Source organism: Otolemur garnettii, unplaced genomic scaffold, assembly GCF_000181295.1.
Source record: "Otolemur garnettii isolate 467f Iridium unplaced genomic scaffold, OtoGar3 scaffold00006, whole genome shotgun sequence".
Lineage (NCBI taxonomy): Eukaryota > Metazoa > Chordata > Mammalia > Primates > Galagidae > Otolemur > Otolemur garnettii.
The window spans coordinates 37,814,215-37,823,087 of record NW_003852401.1 but is presented as its reverse complement, the minus strand read 5'-3'; positions in this window follow the sequence as shown (position 1 = coordinate 37,823,087).

Genomic DNA, 8,873 nt, shown 5'->3' with positions numbered 1-8,873 from the left:
GGTACCATTCTCACCTGCCAAAGAAACCATAGAAATCAATAAAAAAGTAAGGGCTAGACAGAGCAAAAAGACTATGAAAAAAAAAGTGAAAGTACTCAAAGAGATAGAGAAAACTTAAAAACAAGTAAACATTAGACGATTTTAGGACAGGATATAATATTTCTCCTTTTTTTCACCAGCCTTTTCCTTTCTCTGTTGTCTTCAAAAAAAAAAAAAATCAATATATCCATTTTCAACTTCAACTCTTATTCTGATCCTTTGCATAAAAATATTTCAGATATCCATTTTACTCTAATAGTAAAAGAACAACTTATAAAATTGTGATAGATATTTGTTTCTTATACAGAATGAGAAAGAGACGAGATGGATAGATTATACAGATGGGATACATAAATGATTTAGCTCATCCTTGACAGTATCAATTTTATTTTTATAGAAAGTACTCTGAATTAATAAAGCAAAAATGTAGAATCTGACTCACTGGGTAGAATGCAGTGGCGTCACACCACCTCATGTAGTTCACAACAACCTCAAACTCCTGGGCTCAAGTTATCCTCCTGCCTCAGCCTCCCCAAGTAGCTGTGAGCTTCCCACCACAATGCCTGGCTGATTTTTTCTATTTTTAGTAGAGACAGAGTCTCACTCTTGCTCAGGCTGGACTCAAACTCCTGAACTCAGGGAATCCATCCATCTCAGCCTCCTAGAGTGCTAGGAATCAGCTATGAGCCAACATGCCCCCTTTTTTTTTTCTTTTTGAGACAGGGCCTTGATCTGTCACCCAGGCTGAAATTCAGTGGGCCTGATCATAGTTAACTGTGACCCTGAATTCCTGAGTTCAAGTGATCCTCCCAACTCAGCTTCCTGAGTAGCTGAGACTACAGGCACGTACCACTGTGCACAGATAATTTTTTTTTTTTTGAGACGGGGTCCTACTGTGGTGCCCAGGCTTACCTCAAACTTGTGGCCTCAAGCTATCCTCCTGCACTGGCCTCCCAAAGTGCTGAAATTACAGGCATGAGCCACTGCACCCACCCAACAACCACTTTCTTGATCAATTACAGTTGCTATATTTAATACCATCAACTTAACTCCTCAATCACTCAGTCTCATGACCTTAGAAAGACTGCTTCTGTTTTCATGTACAGACCTCATGGAAGAGAAATCATGCCATAGACCAGAATTCTTCCTAAACATAAGAGCCTGAACTCCTCCCCGTCCCACGCCTCAGAATTAGGCCCTCCTTCCCATAGTGTCTCATTCTGTAGCTCTTATAATTATTCTTCCCAAACTGTATTGCAAATATTTCTTGGCTTTTCTATTCCCTTGATGAATCTCCTAAATAGCCCTTGAAAACAGGGGAGGTGTCTCATTCATCTATTTTTTATTGATATATAACACTTGTATCTATTTGCAGGATATATGTTAATATTATGATAATGCATACAATGTTTAAAGATCAAAGCAGAGTTATTTAGGATATCTGTCATCTCAAAGATTTACCATTTCTTTGGAAACATTTCATATCATCTCTTCTAGCTCCAGGCAGTCCCCAGGTTACAAACAAGATAGGTTTCATAGGTTTATTCTTAAGTTTAATTTGTTTGTAAGTTAGAACAGGTACATTATAGGTAAATGTACCTGTCATAGCCTCCCTTTGTAAGTGTGAGTCATACATAAGTCAGAGGTTTGTGACTCAGGGACTAGCCTCTATTTGTAAGTGCGAGTTGTAAAAAGATGTTTGTAATTGGGGGACTGCCTGTATTTTGAAATACACAACAAATTATTGTCAACTCTAACCACCCACCAGAAATTATTCCTTTGATCTGTAATAACTGTACATCTGTACCCATTAGCCAACCTTGATCTCATGGAGGTTGAAAGTAGAATAATGTCTCATTCATTTTTGTATGTCCAGACCTAATTAGTCACTTCTGTCTTGGAAATCACAATGCTGTCATGCAAAAGTCAAGACTTGAATCCAGAAAACCTGGGTTCCTATCCTAGTTCTTTAGTATACCAGCAGGCTGCCTATATTACACAGGGTTACTGATGAGAATCAACTGAGATGATAAGCTATGAAATTATAAGACATTGTTTTCTAATATTAGTTTCTAAATGAATATGGATCTTTACCCTTTATTGCCAAAGCTAGTAAAATTTCAGTACTTTGCACTAAATATTCTCTCTGCTCCATCAACCATACTAGACTTAATGCACTGTTGACTTTAAGTGTTTAGGGTCATAAATCTAAGCTGCACAGAATGTAACTCTTAAATATGCATTTTAAAGAAGTAAGTAAGGGTTTAAAACAGAAAAAGTGATTTTTCCACTGAGTCTTTCAATTCAAAGTAGGAAAAAAACCTAAGTAGATAAAGAAAGGATTCCTAAGGAGCACAAAGGGTATGAAAAGGACATAGGAGATGGCGGTGAACTTACTAAAGGACTATGCAGATTGTTCTCGGAATTTTGCATTTAAAATAGTTTTCGTAAAGGGAGTGGCTATGGCTCAAAGGAGTAGGGCATGGGCCTCATATACTGTAGGTGGTGGGTTCAAACCCAGCCCCAGTCAAAAACTGCAAAAAAAAAAAAAAAAAGTCCTCTTAAAGCTATTTGTCAAAAAAAAAAAACATCATCAGCCCTTGTTCAAAGTAAACTATATTTTTTCAGAGAAATACAACAATTCACCCTCTAGTCAAAGAATATTTTCGACTTCAAAGGCAATAAAAATTAAGTTATGCTAATATCTGTCCTCTATTCTTCCAAAACTCAAATCTTATTATTTTCATGAAACAAATATTTATAGGTCAAAAATTTTTAAGGTTACTTCATTTAACAAAAGCAGGAAGCAAATTCTGAATATTCTGTAGTAATTAGAACACTGGCTTGATTTCCATCCAGGGAGATTGGCAAGTCCAGAATGTAAATAAGAGAACATAAGACGAGTCAGATACAATGTTTTTATTCATTACCTCTAGTATCAAGAATCTTGGTTATAAATTGAGCACATAATTGAGAAAAAAAGACATTAAATAATATTTACATGCAGGCTGCGCCTATAGCTCAGCAGCTAGGGCATCAGACACATGTATCAGAGGTGGCAGGTTCACATCCAGCCTGGGCCTGCCAAACAACAGTGACAACTACAACCAAAAAATAGCTGGGCATTGTGCTGGGCGCCTGTAGTACCAGCTACTTAAGAGGCTGAGACAAGAGAATCTCTTAAGCCCAAGAGTTTGAGGTTGCTGTGAGGTGTGACGCCACACACTCTACCCAGGGTGACAGCCTGAGATTCTGTCTCAAAAAAAAAAAAAAAAAAAAAATTACATGCAATTAATTTTCACACAGGATGGTTTTCCCATCAACCTTCATTCAGTCACGAGGTGCTACACCACTCATCCTAACACGTATCTACACCTGCAAAGGAACCAGATAAGAGACTGGATTGCCATCACTAAAGTCAATATGGACCAGGAGTTCCCTAGTCCTCAAGGGGAATTTTGGAACTTAAAATGTCACCGAGTGAATGAGGTGATTAACCAGGAGCTACACTCCGTTTGCCACCTTCTTCCTGCCATTCCTTGGCTCTCTGCTTTCATCTTCCTGTTCATGTTGTGTTTCTCTTACACTTGATTTGGACACCATAACACCCTAATATTCTCAGAGTTAACATTTACAGTTTTGATGCTTCAGAACCATGAGGGGCCAAAAGGTGAATAAATTTGTCATGTAGTCCTGTGGTTCCCAACCCTGGGGCTCCAGACCAGCACCAGTCTGTGGGCTATTAGGAACAGGGAAGCCAGCAGGTGAGTAGCTGGTGAGCTGGTGAAGCTTCATCTGTATTTACAGCCACTCCCCAAAACTCACCTCACTACCTGAGCTCCCTCTCCCATCAGATCAGCTGCAGCATTGGGTTCTCATGAAGGGTGAACCCCCTACTATAAATTACACATGCGTGGGATCTAGGATGCTAGCTCCTCATGAGCATCTAATGCCTGATGATCTGAGGTGGAGCAGAGGTGGTAATGCTAACCCTGGGAGTGGCTGCACATACAGATTGTCATTAGCTGAGAGGTTCACCTGCACAGAGAACATAGTAAATCAGTTGCTTGAAGACTCTTCAAAACCACCACCTCCCTTCTGATTTGTAGGAGAATTATTTTCCATTAAAGGAGTCCTTGGTGTCAAAAAGGTTGAGCACTACTGATGTAGTCAAAAGAGGAATTTGAATCCTTTATATTAAGGATATTAAGGCCGGGCATGGTGGCTCACTCCTATAATCCTAGCACTCTGGGAGGCTGAGGTGGGTGGATTGCCTAAACTCACAAATTCCAGACCAGCCTCAACCAGACCAAGACCTCATCTCTAAAAATAGCTGGGTGTTGTGGCAGGTGCCTGTAGTACCAGCTACTCGGGAGGCTGAGGCAAGAGAATCACCTGAGCCCAAGAATTTGAGGTTGCTATGAGCTGCAACACAATGGCACTCTACCCAGGGTGATAAAATGAGACTCTGATTAAAAAAAAAAAATCCTGTGTATTACAAAGCTGCTATGAGGGCAAAAGTCACTTTAACAAAGGACTACACTCAGCTTCTCTGCGTGGTTCTCAACATATGCAGTAAGCAATAATTCTGGCCCTCAAAATAAAGCCAATGACTGCTACTAGTAATGCAAGGGAAGAGAACCTGGGGAAGATCCCTATGAATGCGATGGTCCTCAGCCAGAAAACAGAAGCTCACAAAACAGTTCATGCTCTAGATTGGTCACATTGCTATGTCTCTAGATCCTTGCCCATTGCCACATAACATTGCACATCCTTCTATAGTGAATAGGGTGATCTCACTCCTTTACTCTAAGTACAGCCACATGATGTGTTTTGACCAATAAACTGAAATGTAGGGTTGCCAAATTTAGCAAATAAACAATAACAGGACATCCAGGTGGAAATAAGGTATGCCTATTCCAAGCCTAGACCTCAGAAGTCCTTACATATTTCTACCCACTTTTGTGTCTCTATCTGGCCTGCTAGCCTATTATAGGAGAAGATATAAATGAAACACAGCCTGATCCCCTCTGTCATTCCAGCTTAGGTCAGTCTGATCAGCCTACACCCACCCAACCTTCATTCAAGTGAATGAGTCCAGCCAGATCAGCAAAGCCATCTGGTTGATCCCCAACCAACTCCAAATCATGAGTAATAGATATTGTTTGTTATATACAACACTAGTTGTTGGTAATGTGCCATTATTATATTAGTAGTTAGCCAATATAGACCATAAGGGAAAATATGCTGTAATAGAACTTGTAAACTTGTTGATGAGAGAAGGAATCCTGTGATTTCCCTGTAAATGCTTGCAACCTAAAGTGACCTTGGAATACCTAAAGTGTTATGATCTGCCAGTGCTGACATCCCAGGGCAGGGGAAAATTAATTCCAGTAAATCAAGCTTCAAGGTATGCTAAATGAAAGACCGCAAGGCTGTGCTTTGTTTATGTTGCAAATGACGCTTGCTAAACTCGCTGGTTACTTACTGTTGAAGTGGTGTTCTGTGCTCTTGATGATTCATACACATTCTTTTCCAGTGTCTGGCCCATACTTAGAAATTGGTGAGATTCTTTTTCTTTCACTCACTGGATCTTGGTTGTAATCAGTGATCAGAGACTATAAAAGATGAAAATATTTAGATATTAAAGAACATTGCCGCCTGAAATACCCACGTCGACCAGGAGGACGAAGGGATACTTCATGCCTCCTTCCTTGTGTTTAATGGCCCTGCGCCCTGAATGAGATGTGCTGGATCACTCCAGCCCCTAACTTCCAAGGGCCTGTCTCCTCCTGGGTTTTTCACAACCCAGATGGCCCAGCCAGGTCACCAGGAGCCACAAAGAAATTCCCTCCCTGGGCCCTCAGATTTTTGCCCCTCTTATATATACATCAAGACTTATCTCAAGAATATGTTCAACAGCCAAAAGCCAGACTCACTAGGGAAGGCACAGATGGGAATTAGCATTAAGATCCAGAGATTGTCTAATACTTCCGTCAGGGGACTACTGCAGATATAGAACATTCCCTAAATTTTAAAACAAATGACCCAAAATAAAATGAAAACATACAGTAGGAAGAAGGATCTCTGGATTCACTTTTCATTTGTGAACTCTTGCTCTCTGTCCTTAAGATACACAAAAGTGAGCACAGATTATTATTTTAAAATAGCAAAGGCAAGCTTTGCCTTGGGGCTGGTGCGGCTAATCCTCGAGCAGCCAGTATTAAAGGAAACTTCTTGCTTACATTATCCCATCTTCTCCTGGCGCCACACAAGTCCAAGCCCAGTAGCCAGATGAGATTCTCCCTTCACAGGGGAAGGAGGTCAGCACTGGACTCCAGACTAAGACTAACAGAGAGGAAAGGAAAAGAGGGGAGGGGAGGGAAGGAGAGGGTAGCCCCGCTGCTGGAGCCTAGAAAGCCCTTGTCCTCTGCTGATAAACCAAGCTCTGTTACAATGCAAAGAGAATGCCATTTACTTAATCTGTAAAAAGGTGAGAAGGACAGAGACACCATACAGGAGAAAATAATGAAAAGAATAAATTGTTTAGGGAGAAAATAAATCTAGACAGGCTTGGTGTAGAAATCAAACCTGCAAATGTTTTCTCTTCCCTCAGAGGGCTCATCTGTTTGTGCCTCAGCCCACCACACGAATCCGCACATTTTCAAAAACATTCGCTGTTCTCAGTTCAACCTGGACCTTGGCAGATTTTTAATTTACTTCAATTCAACAAGAAGTTATTAAGCATCCACTTTGTACAAAGCACTGTGCAGGGCGATACGGAGGCAGCGACGATGGAAAAAACATGAATCCTACCCTCAAGGAGCTTTTGGTCCAGGTAAGACACGAACACAAATAATAAAGAATAATGCGAGACAGTCTTGGGGGTAACCTATAATGCAGGAAGCACAAAAGAGAAAGATTCTACCTGACTCCTCAAGGAGGAGACAGAATGCTGGGGAAGCCTCAGAGATGCATTGAAGGGATAAAGGAGGGAAAGAGAGAAAGAAACGGGGGGGGGGGGGGGCGGTGACAAAGGCTCTCAGACTGCCTGAGGATAACTGAACTACCCACATCATATCACTCACCTGCATTGGACTAACCTGCCCGAAGAGGCCAAATGGACAGAGTTTCTAAAAATCAAGGCTTTGCGGGGAAACTGGAAACACACTAACTAGGTCATGGAATATGAACAAAGCAGAGAATCAGGCCCTGCTCCTCTGCCACTCTTAAAAATGTCAGTTGCCAGAGATAACTGAGCATCGCCTTGCCTCACAGAAGAGCGAGTCCAGGGCCTTCCAGCCCAACTGCCCTGCGGCACTTCACCTGTGCATCTACTGTAACAAAGAGCACAAGTGACAGCATTTGGGATTAACGGCCGATTTAGAGCCACGCACCTTAATCAATTTCACCTGCCCTCCACAACCTTTCTTTACTCCAATTTTCCAATATTGTCTGCCAGCCCCTGACAGTAATCCTAGCTCATCTTTCCACTGCAGATCTCAGGTGCTTTGATAACACCATTGCAGGGCAACCGGAACCTGGCTCTGGGCATCTGCCCAGGTTACACTGGCAGTCAAATCTGAACCAGATTCTTCTGGGTTCAAAGGGTAGGAATGGATCCCAAAAGCAATGTGAGCACTGTTGCTAACTTGCCCAAATTATTCCTGATTGCCAGTCAAGTAATTGGATGCTTACTTCCATTTAAAAAAAAAAAAAATCTTCCTTTTCTTGTTTTAAGTTAACCATGCCAGAAGATAAAACAGGATATTTAGAATTTGCTCTACCATTGTATTGAATTAAATGGGCTTTCAAGATTCTTTAAAAGTCCTCCATGCATGCTGATGCCTTTGCTTTGGAAGGAAGTGTGAAATATTTTACAGAACCCTGGACATAAGGTCAGGGACTGAGAAAAGATCTGAGAATTATAGGAGTCCTCTATAACACCACCATCCAGGCCACCTGCTCCATGCCATAGTCTAATATCAGTAACGCCCGCCCCTGCCCCCACCGAGGTAACATTCCCTACTGTTCAATTGTCTGCTATTGTGTGAAACAAACACACTAATTACTTAGTGAGCAAATTGCTCAGGCTAGAACATTTAGGGAAAATTCTCTAGAAATTGCTACCTTCAAGTAGTAGCGATAAAACAGACATGATTCCTCGGGATGGAAGAGCACTAAGCAAGCTCTGCCTCCTTCTGCCTCAGTTTCTTCCTTTGCACACTGGGAGAATAAAAACAGTGCCCCCCTCATGGAGATGCTGTGAAGAAGAAATGAGTTAAGGACAGCAGGGCGCTTACAAAACAGTATGTGGCACATAATAAGCACTTAGTAAATGTGCACACAGGACGAATGAATAAAAGGTCAGCCATCAATCTCTCTGTGGCAGCCGTAGTATGAGAATTAATACCGAACACATTAATTCTCATGAGAAGGAAGAATGCCCCATCCAACAGGCACAGGAGCGATGGAGGCTGAGCAGAAGTCGGTTCTCACCTCTTTTCTGCTCAAAACCACACACCAAAAGAAATGGGAAGCCTATCTAAAGAAAGAATTTCATTTTAATAGCAACCTCAGCTCTCCCCTCGCCATCCGAACCCACCCACCTGCACTGTTGCAGCCTCAACCACAGTGGGGTTATGTGGCTGTTCCGCTGACCACATGCCCTGGGAATCTCTTCCTCAGCTTGTCAGGCACCTCGGGCAAACTCAAGCTGTGCTACCTCCCATCACAATTAGTAAGGAGACATCAAAATTTAGAGAAGCCTCACCTGGAGGCACCTTCAGCCTTCACTCTTGAACAGAATCAGATAAGTGGTATTTAGCTTTACT